The sequence below is a fragment of the Rattus rattus genome, chromosome X (assembly GCF_011064425.1).
Source record: "Rattus rattus isolate New Zealand chromosome X, Rrattus_CSIRO_v1, whole genome shotgun sequence".
Lineage (NCBI taxonomy): Eukaryota > Metazoa > Chordata > Mammalia > Rodentia > Muridae > Rattus > Rattus rattus.
This window is the reverse complement of record NC_046172.1, coordinates 73,008,194-73,023,066: the sequence shown is the minus strand read 5'-3', so window position 1 is coordinate 73,023,066 and position 14,873 is coordinate 73,008,194. Positions and strand designations below refer to the sequence as shown.

The 14,873-nt window shown below is 38.4% G+C and overlaps 1 pseudogene; it reads left to right on the top strand.

The window, feature by feature from the left end:
• LOC116887991 lies at window positions 1-559 on the top strand (annotated as a pseudogene).
• The last annotated feature ends 14,314 nt before the right edge of the window (window positions 560-14,873 follow it).

Sequence of the window (14,873 nt, the reverse complement as noted above, 5' to 3'; positions counted from 1 at the left end):
ATGGGCTGTGGCACAAGCAAGTTGCTTCCTGAGTCACCCAAGGATGTCCATCTGGGAGTAGTCAAGAGAGTGGAACCCTTCAAAGGCACTAAGAATTATGTATAGAAGCACTCATCACAGAGGTGGACAGTGTTGTCCCTCTCAAAGTTGGATTCCCAGCTACCACTCAGTATTCACCACCCTGCCCTGGTGTTTCCACTACTGGCCACACAGAGTCTCTCTCAGAACCAACACACATGGCCAGGGTGGCAAAGTACAGGGCCAAATTTGACCCATGTGTGACAGCTAAGTATTGTATAAAGGCCCTAGTTGGGCAAGGCAGCTTCAAGATTAGTGGTACATGTGGAGGATCTGGCAACCTCACAGCCATGCGCTATCAAGATGATTAAAATAAAATACCAAGAAGCATGGGAGTATGTGAGTCTGAGCTCTGAGTGCTGTACCAGGTGTACCACAACAAAATCATCTAGCTGGTAGAAGTATTGAGACACAGGAGCATGTATACATGGTAAAGGAGTTGGCCAATGGTGGTGAGCCCTTTGATCAGATTATTATTTAAGGATGACAACTGAACCTGGCTATACTGGCAGATCTTCAAGAGCAAATACAATTACTTGCAGGAGCCCTGGACTAGTGTATCTAATATGGCCAAGGACTTCATTGACACCCTGCTGACAGTGAACCCTGCACTGCAGGCCCTATGACACCCATGGGCAGTAAGCATGGTAACCTCTTCATCCATGAAGAATTTTTGCAGATCCATCTTCCAGTACCTCCTCAATCTTGCTTCCTCTCATTGCCAGAGCACCATATCTTCACAGTCCACATGTTCAATCTTCTCCAAATGTTCCAACAAGGCATATCTTGTTTTGGAATTCGAACTGCCCGAGGTTAACCTGTGCTATCAACAGCACTATAATGGCTGAGCCACCAGCTATGCTATGGGCACACTACTGTTTTATGGTGGACAGTTTCTGCTGAGTCACTTGGGCTTAATACCTTCTCGATAGCTAGATCTCATGCCCAGTTGTATGTAGATTCTGCACCCAGTTCTATATCTTTAGTAGTCCCTAACTTTTATCATGGGCCTGGGCCTCTTCAACTGAGAACCTGGTAGACAGATGCTCTGTTTGAGTTGGAAAAAGGTACAGGATTTAATCCCCAATTATCTCCTTAACTTTTGCCAATTTCTTGGACCAAGGGAGGCTACTGTGTTGGGTAGAAAGGGCCCTATGTCTCAGGACTCTTAATCTATTAATTTTATAATCCCCTTTCCTCCACAAATCATTCATTGTTATAGCTTCCATGTTCTTTGTCATACTAATACTTAAGATTATGCTCCAGTGGGAGGTCTGGCTTGTGCTATGGCTAAATTGCCTCATTAGTACCTTAGCTACAGTTAGATTCAAGCAACTCTGTCTGCCCTGGCCAAGATCTATCTTCATAGATAGGTGCCACTGAGGAATCCTTTCTATTCCCCAAACTTGCCAGGACCTCTGGCTTTATAGACTGTAGCATGGACCTTAACCTCAGGCTCCAATCTAACTATGAGGAAGGATCCTGTCTATCACCCTCCATGCCTTCACAGAGCCCACTATAGGCTGTCTCTGCAATTTGGAAGCCCATGTAATTCCCCAGCTCCCTCCTTCCAAAAAGTTAGGGGAAAAGGGGAGTTATACTGCTGCTATCTGTGTGATGGATATGCCTGAAGAAGGTTCTCAGAACTTCATCATCAACCTTTATTCTGTCCTTTGGTGTATTGCCTTTTGCTGCTTCCCTTATGGGGCTGCCAGCCCCTCCTTTATATCTCCATTGCACAACCTAGTTTTGATTTGGGTATAGGTGGGCAATGGAGAGGTTGCTGACTGACACACAACGTTGCATACCACAGCCCTCCAAATTAAAGAGGAATGAAAGGTGTTGATTAGTTGTCAGGGAATTGAAAATCAAAACCACCCTGAGATTCTACCTTACACCAGTCAGAATGGCTATGATCAAAAAATCTGTGACAGCTGATGCTGGGAGGATGGGAGATAGAGAAACAGGCCTCCATTTTGGTGGGATTGCAGCTGGTACAACCACTGTGAAATGATTCTGAGGTTCCTCAGAAAAGTGGACGTACTACCTGAAGAACCAAGTTATTCCACTCCTGACATACACCCAAAGATGTCCCAAGATACAAGGACACATGTTCCACTATTTTCATAGCATGTTTTATTTATGATAACAAGAAGCCAAAGTACCCAGATGTCATTCAACTGAGAAATGGATACAGAAATTGTGATACATTTACATAATGGAGTACTAATATGCTTTGAAAAACGACTACATGAAATTCTTAGGCAAATCGATGGAACTAGAAAAATATCATCCTGAGTGAAGTAAACCATTCACAAAAGAACACACATTGTATGCATTCACTGATAAGTGGATATTAGCCTAAAAGCTCAGATTACCTGAGACATATTCCACAGACCACATGAAGCTCAAGAAGAGGACAACCAAAGTGCAGATGCTTCAGTCTTTCTTAGAAGGGGTAACAAAAATATTCACAGGAGGAAATGCAGGGACAAAGAGTGGAGCAGAGACTGAAAGAAAGGCCATCCAGAGACTGCCCCACCTGGGGATCCATGCCATATGAAGCAACCAAACCTAGTCAGTAATGCTGATGCCAAGAAGTGCTTAATGACAAGAGCCTGATATGGATGTCTCAAGAGAGACTCTGCCAGAGCCTTACTGATACAGTTGAAGATGCTTTTAGCTGACCGTGGGACAGAGCACAGTGACCCCAATAGAGGAGTTAGGGAAAGGACCGAAAGAGCTGAAGGGGTGTGCAACCCCATAAGAAGAACAACAATATCAAACAAACAAACCCTCCAGAGGTGCTGGGGACTGAACCACCAACCAAAGAGTATACATGGATGGGGACCCATGGCTCCTGCAGTACATGTGGCAGGGGATGTCATTGTCTGTCATCAATAGGAGGAGAAGTCCTTGGTCTTGTGAAGACTCGTTTCCCCAGTATAGCCAGGGTATTGAGGTTGGAGTGTGTGGATGGGAGTAGGAACATTTTCACAGAAGCAGGGGGAGAGGGGAAGAGGAATGGGCGAGGAAGAAAGGGATAACATTAAAAATGTAAATACATAAAATATCGAAAAAAGTTCTTTAGAAAATGAGTTCCTAAATTGAGGGAGTGTCATGGGTTGCTCAAATTTCATTCTGCTTAGTTTCTTCTTCTTCTTTTTTTCAATATATATTTCTTTATTTACATTTCAAATGTTATTTTCTTTCCCTATTTCATGTCCATAAGTCCCCATGCCTTCCGCCCCCCTCCCCATATGGGTGTTTCTCTCAATCCACACTTAACTGCTCTCCCCTGTCTTTCCCCTGCACTGGGGGTCCAACCTTGGCAGGACCAAGGGCTTCCACTTCCACTATTCTCTGCTACATATACAGTTGGAGACCTGGGATAGTTCATGTATAGTCTTTGGATAATGGATTAGTCCCTGGAAGCTCTGGATGATTGGATTGCTGTTCTTATGGGGTTGCAAGCCCCGTTAGCTCTCTCAAACCTTCCTCTAATTCCCCCAAAGGGGGTCTTTTCTAAGTTCAGTGGATTGCTACTAGCATTCTCCTCTGTATTTGACATGCTCTGGATGTGTCTATCAGAAGAGATTTATATCCAGTCCCTTTCAGCATGCACTTCTTAGCTTCATCTATGTTATCTAGTTTTGGTATATATATATATAAAATGTCAAATTTGGGGCATGCTCTGAATGGCTATTTTTTCAGTCTCTGCTCTAAACTTTGCCTCCATACCCCCTCCTATGGATATATTTATTCCTCTTTTTAGAAGGAGTGGGAACATCCACATTTTGGTCATCATTCTTCTTCAGCTTCATGTAGTCTGTGGATTGCATCTTGAGTAATTCAAGATTTTTGACTAACATACACTTATCAGTGAGTGCATACCAAGTGTGTTTTTCTATGATTGGGTTACCTCACTCAGGATGATATTTTTCTAGTTCATTTTATTTGCCTATGAATTTCATGAAGTCATTGTTTTTGACAGCTGAGTAGTCCTCCATTGTGTAGATGTACCACAGTTTTTGATCCATTCCTCTGTTGAAGGGGATCTGGGTTCTTTCCAGCTTCTGTCTATTATAAATAAGGCTGCTATGAACATAATGGAGTATGTGTCTTTGTTGTATAATGGAGCACCTTCTGGGTATATGCCCAGTAGTGGTATAGATGGTCCTCGTGTTGTAGAATGTACAATTTTTTGAGGAACCTCCACACTGAATTCCAGAGTGGTTATACCAGTTTCAACTCCCACAAACAATGGAGTATTGCTCTTTTTCCACATCCTCATCACCGTCTGCTGTCACCTGAGATTTTTATCTTGCTTTTCTGATTGGTATAAGGTTAAATTACAGGGTTGTTTTGATTTGCATTTCCCTGATGACTAAGGATGTTGAACATTTCTTCAGGTGCTTCACAGCCATTCGATATTCCTCAGCTGAGAATATTTTGTTTAGCTCTGTAACCCATTTATTAATAGGGTTATTTGGCTATCTGAAGTATAACTTCTTGAGTTCTTTTATATTTTGGATATTATCCCTTTAACAGATGTAGGATTGGTAAAGACATTTTCCCAATCTGTTCGTTGCCAATTTGTCCCAATGACAATATCCTTTGCTTTACAGACGCTTTGCAGTTTTATGAGGTCCCATTTGTTGATTCTTGATCTTACAGCATAAGCCATTGGTGTTTTGTTCAGGAAATTTATTGTAGTGCCCATGTGTTTGAGACCCTTCCCCACATTTTTTCTATTAGTTTGAGTGTATCTGGTTTGATATGGTGGTCGTTGATCCACTTGGACTTAAGCATTGTACAGGGTGATAAGAATAGATTGATTTGCATTCTTCTACATGCTGACCTCCAGTTGAACCAGCAACATTTGTTGAAAAGACTATTTTTCTTTTTTTTTTTTTTCATCTTTATTAACTTGGGTATTTCTTAGTTACATTTCAATTGTTATCCCCTTTCCCGGTTTCCAGGCCAACATCCCCCTAACCCCTCCCGTCCCCTTCTCTATGGGTGTTCCCCTCCCCATCTTCCCCCCAATACTGCACTCCCCCCAACAATCAAGTTCACTGGGGGATCAGTCTTGGCAGGACGAAGAGCTTCCCCTTCCACCCGTGCTCTTACTAGGCTATTCATTGCTACCTTTGAAGTTGGAGACCAGGGTCAGTCCATGTATAGACTTTGGGTAGTGGCTTAGTTCCTGGAAGTTCTGGTTGGTTGGCATTGTTGTTCATATGGGGTCTTGAGCCCCTTCAAGCTCTTTCAGTCCTTTCTCTGATTCTTCAATGAGTGTCCCGTTCTCAGTTCAGTGGTTTGCTGCTGGCATTCACCTATGTATTTGCTGTATTCTGACTATGTCTCTCAGGAGAGATGTACATCTGATTCCTGTCTGTCTGCACTTCTTTCCATCATTCATCTCATCTAGTTTGGTGACTGTATATGTATGGGCCTCATGGGGGGCAGGCTCTGAATGGGAGTTCCTTCTATCTCTGTTCTAAACTTTGCCTCCCTATTACCTCCCAAGGGTATTCTTGTTCCCCTTTTAAAGAAGGAGTGAAGCATTTGCATTTTGGTCATCATTCTTGAGTTTCATGTGTTCTGTGCATCTAGGGTAATTTGAGCATTTGGACCAATAGCCACTTATCAGTGAGTGCATACCATGTGTGTTTTTCTGTGATTGGGTTACCTCACTCAGGATGATATATTCCAGTTCCAACCATTTGCCTACGAATTTCATAAGTCATTGTTTTTGATAGCTGAGTAATATTCCATTGTGTAGATGTACCACATTTTCTGTATCCATTCCTCTGTTGAAGGGCATCTGGGTTCTTTCCAGTTTCTGGCTATTATAAATAAGGCTGCTATGAACATAGTGGATCATGTGTCTTTGTTATATGTTGGGGCATTCTTTGGGTATATGCTCAAGAGAGGTATAGCTGGGTCCTCAGGTAGTTTAATGTCCAATTTTTTGAGGAACCTCCAGACTGATTTCCAGACTGGTTGTAACAGTCTGCAATCCCACCAACAATGGAGGAGTGTTTGTCTTTCTCTACATCCTCGTCAGCATTTGCTCTCACCTGAGTTTTTGAACTTAGCCTTTTTCACTGGTGTGAGGTTAAATCTCAGGGTTGTTTTAATTTGCATTTCCCTAGGACTAAAGATGTTGAACATTTCTTTAGGTGTTTCTCAGTAATTTGGCATTCCTCAGCTATGAATTCTTTGTTTAGCTCTGAACCCCATTTCTTAATAGGGTTATTTGTCTCCCTGCGGTCTAACTTCTTGAGTTCTTTGTATATTTTGGATATAAGGCCTCTATCTGTTATAGGATTGGTAAAGATCTTTTCCCAATCTATTGGTTGCCTTTTTGTCCTAACAACAGGGTCCTTTGCCTTACAGAAGCTTTGTAGTTTTATGAGATCCCATTTGTCGATTCTTGATCTTAGAGTATAAGCCATTGGTGTTTTGTTTAAGAAATTTTCTCCAGTGCCCATGTGTTCGAGATTCTTCCCCACTTTTTCTACTATTAGTTTGTGTATATCTGGTTTGATGTGGAGGTCCTTGATCCACTTGAACTTAAGCTTTGTGCAGGGTGATAAACATGGATTAATCTGCATTCTTCTACATGCTGACCTCCAGTTGAACCGGCACCATTTGCTGAACATGCTATCTTTATTCCATTGAATGGTTTTGGCTCCTTTGTCAAAAATCAAGTGACCATAGGTGTGTGGGTTCATTCCTGGGTTTTCAATTCTATTCCACTGGTCTATCTGTCTGTCTCTGTACCAATACCATGCAATTTTTTTTCATTGTTTCTCTGTAATACCGCTTGAGTTCAGGGACAGTGATTCTCCTGGAAGTCCTTTAATTGTTGAAGATAGTTTTAGCTATCCTGGATTTTTTGTTTTTCCAGATGAATTTGGAATTGTTCTGTCTAACTATCTGAAGAATTGGATTGGTATTTTAATGGGGATTGCATTGAATCTGTAGATCACTTTTGGTAAAATGGCCATTTTTACTATATTATTCCTGTCAATCCAGGAGCATGGGAGATCTTTCCATCTTCTGAGATATTCTTCAATTTCTTTCCTCAGTGGCTTGACGTTCTTATCATACTAATTTTTCACTTGCTTGGTTAAAGTCACACCAAAGGATTTTATATTATTTGGGACTATTATGAAGGGTGCCATTTCCCTAATTTCTTCTTGTTTCTCTTTTGTGTAGAGGAAAGCTACTGTTTTTTTTTTTTTCTTTTCTTTTTTTTTTTTTTGGGTTCATTTTTATACACAGCTACTTTTTGATGAAGGTGTTTATCAGGTTCAGTAGTTCTCTGGTGGAACTTTTGGGATTACTTAAATATATTATCATATCGTCTACAAATAGTGATATTTTGATTTATTCTTTTCCATTCTGTATCCATTTGATCTAGTGTTGTTGTCTGATTACTCTGGTTAGAACTTCAAGAACTACATTGAATAAGTAGGGAGAGATTTGTCAGCCTTGTCTAGTCCCTGATTTTAGTGGGACTACTTCAAGTTTCTCTCCATTTAGTTTAATGTTAGCTACTGGTTTGCTGTATATGGCTTTTATTATATTTATGTATGGGCCTTGAATTCTTTTTCTTTCCAGGACTTTTATCATGAATGAGTGCTGATTTTTGTCAAATGCTTTCTCAGCATCTATTGAAATAGTCATGTGGTTTATATCTTTCAGTTGGTTTATAGTGGATTACATTGATGGTTTTCCATATATTAAACAATCCCTGCATGCCTGGTATGAAGCCTACTTGATCATGATTGATTATTGTTTTGATGTGCTCTTGGATTCGGTTTGCCAGAATTTTATTGAGTATTTTTGTGTCAATATTCGTAAGGGAATTTGGTCTGATGTTCTCTTTATTTTTTGGGTCTTTGTATGCTTTAGGTAAAAGTGTAATTGTGACTTCATAGAAGGAATTCTGTAGTGTTCCTTGTGTTTCTATTTTGTGGAATAGGAATAGTTTGGATAGTATTGGTATGAAGTCTTCTATGAAGGTCTGATAGAATTCTCTTTCTATCTCTATAAAGAATTGATTTGGAATTTTGATGGGGACTGTATTGAATCTGTAGATTGGTTTTGGTGAAATGGCCATTTTTAATATATTAATCCTGCCAATCCATGAGCATGGGATATCTTCCCATTTTCTGAGATCTTCTTCAAGTTCTTTCTTCAGAGATTTGACATTTTTGTCATACAGATCTTACCCTTGCTTGGTTAAAATCACACTGAGGTATTTGATATTATTTGCGACTATTGTGAAGGGTGTCATTACCATAATTTCTTTTTCATAATGTTTATCTTTTGAGTAGAGAAAGTCTACTGATTTGTTTGAGATAATTTTCTACCTTGACACTTTGCTGAAGTTGTTGATTAGTTTAAGTAGTTCTCTGGTAGATGGATTGTGGTCACTTAAGTGTACTATCATATCATCTGCAAATAGTGATATTTTAACCTCTTCCCTTCCAATTTGTATCCCTTTTACTTATTTCGCTGTCTGATTCCTCTGCTGAGACTTCAAGTACTATATTGAATAAAGAGTCCCTGATTTTTGTAGAGATGCTTCATGTTTTTCTCCATTCTTTTTTAATGTTAGTAACTGATTTGCTGTATATTTCTTTTACTATGTTTAGACTGGCCCTTGATTTCCTGATCTTTCCAGGAATTTTATTATAAAGGGTGTTGAATTTTGTCAAAGGATTTATCAACTTCTAATGAATTGTTCATGTGCTTCTTATCCTTGAGTTTGTTTATATACTGGATTATGTTGATTATACCATGGGATCTTAAAACATCCCTGCATCCCTGGGATGAAGATCATGCTAGATGATCATTTTGGTGTGTTCTTGGATTCAGTTTGCAAGAATTTTATTGAGTAACTTTGTATCAATATTCATAAGGGAAATTGTTCTAAAGCTCTCTTTCTTTGTTGGGTCTTTTTGTGGTATAAGTATAAGAGTAATTGGGGCTTCATAGAAGGAATTTGGTAGAGCTCCATCTGTTTCTATCTTGTGGAATAATTTGGACAGTATCGCTATGAGGTCTTCTTTGAATATCTGATAAAATTTTGCACTAAGACCATCTGATCCTGGACTCTTTTTGGTTGGGAGCCTTAATAACTGCTTCTATTTCTTTGGGAGTTCTGGGGTTGTTTATATCATTTATTTGTTTCTGATTTAACTTTGGTACCTGGTATCTGTCTAGAAAATTGTCCATTTCCTCCAAATGTTCCAGTTTTTTTTTAATATAGGCTTTTGTAGTCAGATCTGATTATTTTTTTAATTTCCTCAGATTCTGTTGTTATGTCTGCCTTTTCATTTCTGATTTTTGTTAATTTGGACACATTCTTTGCGACCTCTGGTTGAGTCTAGCTGAGGGTTTATCAATCTTGTTGATTTTCTCAAAGAACCAGCTCTTGTTTGTTTGTTTGTTTGTTTTTTTCTTTTTTCTACATTCCTTTTTATTTCTACTAGGGTGATTTTAGCCCTGAGTTTGATTATTTCCTGCCTTCTATTCATCTTAGGTATATTTGCTTCTTTTTGTTCTAGAGCTTTCAGGTGTGCTATCAAGCTGCTAATGTATGCTCTCTCCTGTTTCTTTCTGCAGGCACTCAGAGCTATGAGTTTTCCTCTAACACTGCTCTCATTGTGTCCAATAAGTTTGGATATATTCTATCTTCATTTTCATGAAATTCTAAGAAATTTTTAATTTACTTCTTTATTTGTTCCTTTACCAAGTTGTCATTAAATAGAGTGTTGTTCAATTTCCATGTATATGTGGGCTTTCTGTCTTATTGTGGATATTAATACCAGCCTTAGTTCGTGGTGACCTGATAGGACACATGGGATTATTTCTCTCTTTCTCTATCTGTTGAGTCATTTTTTGTGATCTATTATATGTTCAGTTTTGGAGAAGGTACAATGAGGTGCTGAGAAGAAGGTATACACTTTTGTTTTAGAATTGAATGCTCTATAAATATCTGTTAAATCCATTTAGTTCAGGCCTCCTGTTAGTTTCTCTGTGTCTCTGTTTAATTTCTGTTTCCATGATCTGTCCATTGGTGAGAATGGAGTGTTGAAATCTCCTATTATTATTGTGTGTGGTGCACTGTGTGATTTGAGCTTTAGTGAGGTTTCTTTTATGTATGTAGGTGCCCTTGTATTTGGAGCATAGATATTTAGGATTGAGAGTTCATCTTAATGGATTTTTCCTTTGTTGGACATGAAGTGTCCTTTCTTATATTTTATGATGGTTTTTGGTTGAAAGTCAATTTTATTCAATAGTAGAATATCAACTCCAGCTTGTTTCTTTGGGCCATTTGCTTAGAAAGTTGTTTTCCAGCCATTTACTCAAAGTAAGTGTCTGTCTTTGTCTCTGAATTGTGCTTCCTGTATGCAGCAAAATGCTAGATCCTCTTTACAAATCCAGTCTGTTAGTGTATGTCTTTTTATTGGGGGAATTGAGTCCAATGACATTGAGAGATAATAAAGAATAGTGATCATCGTTTCCTGTTATTTTCATTGTTAGTGGTGGAATTATGTTTGTGTATCCCTGTATTGGTTTCATTGCAAGGAGATTATATTCTTGGTATCTGTATGGCATAGTTTCTCTCTTGTGTTGGAGTTTTTAATCTATTATCCTTTGTAGGGCTGGATTTGTAGAAAGATATTGTGTAAATTTGATTTTGTCATGGAATATCTTGGTTTCTCCATCTATGTTAATTGAGTGTTTTGCTGGGTATAGTAGCCTGGGCTGGCATTTGTGTTCTCTTAGGCTCTGTATGACATTTGTCCAGAAACTTCTGACTTTTAGAGTCTCTGGTGAGAAGTCTTGTGTAATTATTATAGGTCTGCCTTTATATGTCACTTGACCGTTTCCCCTTACTGCATTTAATATTCTTTGTTTGGTTTGTATATTTGGTGTTTTAACTATTATGTGACAGGAGGAGTTTCTCTTCTGGTCCAATCTATTTGGAGATCTGTAGCCTTCTTCTATGTCTATGGGCATCTCTTTCTTTAGGTTAGGGATGTTTTCTTGTATAATTTTGTTGAATATATTTAATGGCCCTTTAAGTTTGGAGTCTTCACTTTCTTCTATACCTCTTGTCCTTTTGTTTGATCTTCTCATTCTGTCCTAGATTTCCTGGATTTTTGGGCTAGGAGCTTTTTGTATTTTACATTATCTTTGATGGTTGTGTCAATGTATTCTATGGTATCTTCTGCCTCTGTGATTCTCTCTTCTATTGCTTGTATTATTTTGGTGATGCTTGTATCTATTACTCCTGGTCTCTTCTTTAGCTATTCTATCTCCTGGGTTGTCTACCTTTGTGTTTTCTTTATTGTTTCTATTACCATTTTTAAATATTGGACGGTTTTGTTCAATTCCTTCACCTGTTTGGTTATGTTTCCCTCTAATTCTTTCAGGGACTTTTATGTTTCCTCTTTAAGTGCTTCTATTGTTTTCTTGTTTTCCTGCTTTTCTTTAAGGGAGTTATTTATGTCCTACTTAAAGTCCTCCATCATTATCATAAAATATGATTTTAAATCTAAATTTGCTTTTCTGGTGTGTTTAGATATCCAGTATTTTCTTTAGTGGGAAAACTGGTCTCTGATGTTGCCATGTAATCTTGGTTTCTGCTGCTTAGATTCCTGTGCTTGCCTCTGGCCACTGGGTTGTCTCTGGTGTCTGCTTGTCTTGTTTATGAGAGTGGCTTGATCCTCATGTAGACCTCTGTGTCAGCACTCTTCTACAATTGTTTTTCAGTTTTTTTTTCAGCATTTTCTGGGAGTAGATGCCCTCTTCTCAGGTATACAGGCACCGCTCGTGATTATTTTTCAATTCTAGGTGCAGGCAAGAATTAGAACGTTCTTGCACCTGATTGCTCCTAGGTCCTTGCACCCAAGGGGCACAGTTAGCACTAGGCAATTCCCTCTTGGGTCCAGAATGTGGGCAGAGGGTAGTCTCCTCTGATTTCTCAGGAGTGTCCATACTTTTGAGCCTCCAACTCTCTCCTCCAAGGATTTGTGTGCGGGGAGCTGTTTGACCAGTTCAGTTCAGGCCTGGACACAGACCAGAACTGCAGGTACCAGTGGTTGACTGTTCCTATATGCCTGTGTCAAAAGACACTGTACATTTTTCTCCTGGACCAGGAATTTGGGTAGAGGTGTGCAGAAATGGCAATTTGTCCTGTGGTCTCAGGATGTCTGCACTTCTAGGTGTTCAGCTCTCTGCTTAGTTGCTTACCCTGTAATTTAGCTGTGCTGTGTTGTGTGCCTCTGATCCCTGGGTGTCTTGTGTACTGACCTTGCTATAAGAGCTGGCATTTCTCTATTGCCCTGTGCCTTTTTACTCACATCATTAATTTTCCAGGCTGGCCCCTTTGAGTCTCAGTAAGGAAGGAGCCAGAAGACCGAGCCAGAACAATCCCTATAGCTGTCTTGGTCTCCCCTCCTACCACCATGTTAGTCCGGAATGCAACTTACCTCCCTATGTAAAGCTTCCAGTGGGTAGGAAGGTGCCAGTTTCTCTCGGGATGTAGACCTGGGTGAGGCACTCTTTTCTACGTATGCCACCTCCACTGGGAAACTAAAGCAAAAAAGACCACTCTATGCCAAGTCAGCTGTGCCTTATATATGCTTTCTTCACACACACCCTCCCCCTGGATAGGAAGCAGTTGAGAGTGGAAGCCCCATAGCCTCAGAGTTCCCCCACCTAACAGTTTCCTAGGAATCTCTGGAGATTCCACTGCGGATTTATTTTCACTCTTGTCCAAAATAGGTCTGGTTGTGAGAATAAGACAGAGGGAGTTTAGTGTCTTGAACTTTTGATAGATCAACCAGTCCTTCATGCCGTGGACCATGGATGAAGAATGTGCAGTTATTTATTTTGTGTACCCTGTAAATGTGTCTTGTGTATCCAATAAATAGGCTGCCCTTCCTCAGAGAAGGTTTCCATCTTTTTTTCTTACAAAAATAAAATAAATTAATCTACCTTTAAATAGAATATTATAAAGATTTTTGTGTTTCATTTTTCTCATGTGAAAAATCAACTGAGATTTCTATGGCACTGTTGGAATTTTTTAAAAGTCTTTTCTTTTTATGTTTGGAGACTAAGGAATCAGTAAACTAAAATAGGATTTTAAATATTCTAGCTGCTAAAATAATATATATGCAAGTTAGAGGATGGTTGGTTCTAGAGTAAAACAGTAGGGGTGCTTCTATGTTAGAATCTAAATATATATTTGGAAAGTAGAGTAAACAAAAGTTTGTGATGCTGGAAATTATTATGAAAGAAACTGAAGAGCAGAGGAAGAGTTGACATTTCACGAGAAGGTTCTGGTATATCTAGATGGCATGGATGATTGTATAAATATTGGGAAAGAAAACAAAGGAACCTTAGACAAGTGGACTTATAAAAATTTGTAATTTTGTTTGGTCATAGGCTGCCATTTCAAAGGAATACATTAGATATCTCTAAAATAAGTCTTAAGCACAGAAAATACTATGTATTATATCGTTGACAATAAATATAAGTGTATATTATAGTATGTAAATGGGTATATTTTGGGATACAATCAAATAATCTTTTGGTTCAAATGTTATATAGGATGATATTCCTGTACAGTATGGGTTAAGGTCAATACTAACATGACTTGTAAGAGTAGGAACATCATTATTTGAACAACTTTTTGCACAATTATTTTTATAGAAATGATAATTTTCAAGATAGACATTCTTATAGAAGTAAAATGATGAGTCTTGAAAAATGAACTTAACAGCTGGGAAGCGTTTTCAGCCTGAAGGCACATTACTCCATTTAAAATAGTTAATTTCTTATCACAATCATTTTAAAAAGTCAGCCTTAACATAGGAGCATCTGGATAAAATCATTAGCAAGTCTAATAAGTAAAAACAACTTGGTTTTTTATACTCTAGTAAAGTTATTAAATTGTTCAGGAAAGAATAGGAAGAGGTCATACATGATTAAATTGTGTAAATTTAGTAATGAAGAACATTTTAAAATATATTTAGAACACCAATGATTATCTCATTATATCCTGAAATTTTTGACAAAATCTAGTAGCCCCTTATAAAATTCTTTGAGATATCAGGAATGAAGGACATACCTAAAAACAGGGCAATTTAGAGCAAGCAGATAGCCAACATCACATTCAATAGTGAGAAACTCAAAGCAATTCCACTACAATCAGGAATAAAACAAGGTTGTGCACTGTCTACATTTACTGAATACAGGATTTGAGCTTCTAGCTACGGAAATAAGACAACAAGAGTATATCAGGGAGATACTAATCAGAAAAGGAGTCCAAGTATGAATAATTACAGGTGATATGATAGCATACATAAGCAATCAAAACATTTTACCATGGAATGTTTACATAAAAATCTTCAGCACAGTGACTGAATAAAAGATTAACAAACAAAAAAGAATCAGTAGACTTCCTTCCTCTATAGCCAAAACTCTGAGAATGAAATCAGGGATACAACACCCTTCACAATGGCTACCAATAATATAAAATATCTTATAGTAACTCTAACCAAGCAAGTGAAAGACGTATGAGACAAGAACTTCAAGTTGCCGAAGAAAGAAATTAAAAAAGATATCAGTGCATGGAAAGATTTTACATATTCATGGATTGGTAGAGCTAAAATAGTAAAAAATGGTTGTCCTACCAAAAGTAATTTACTGATTTCAGTGCAATCCAAATAACAATTCCAACACCATTCTTCTTAGAA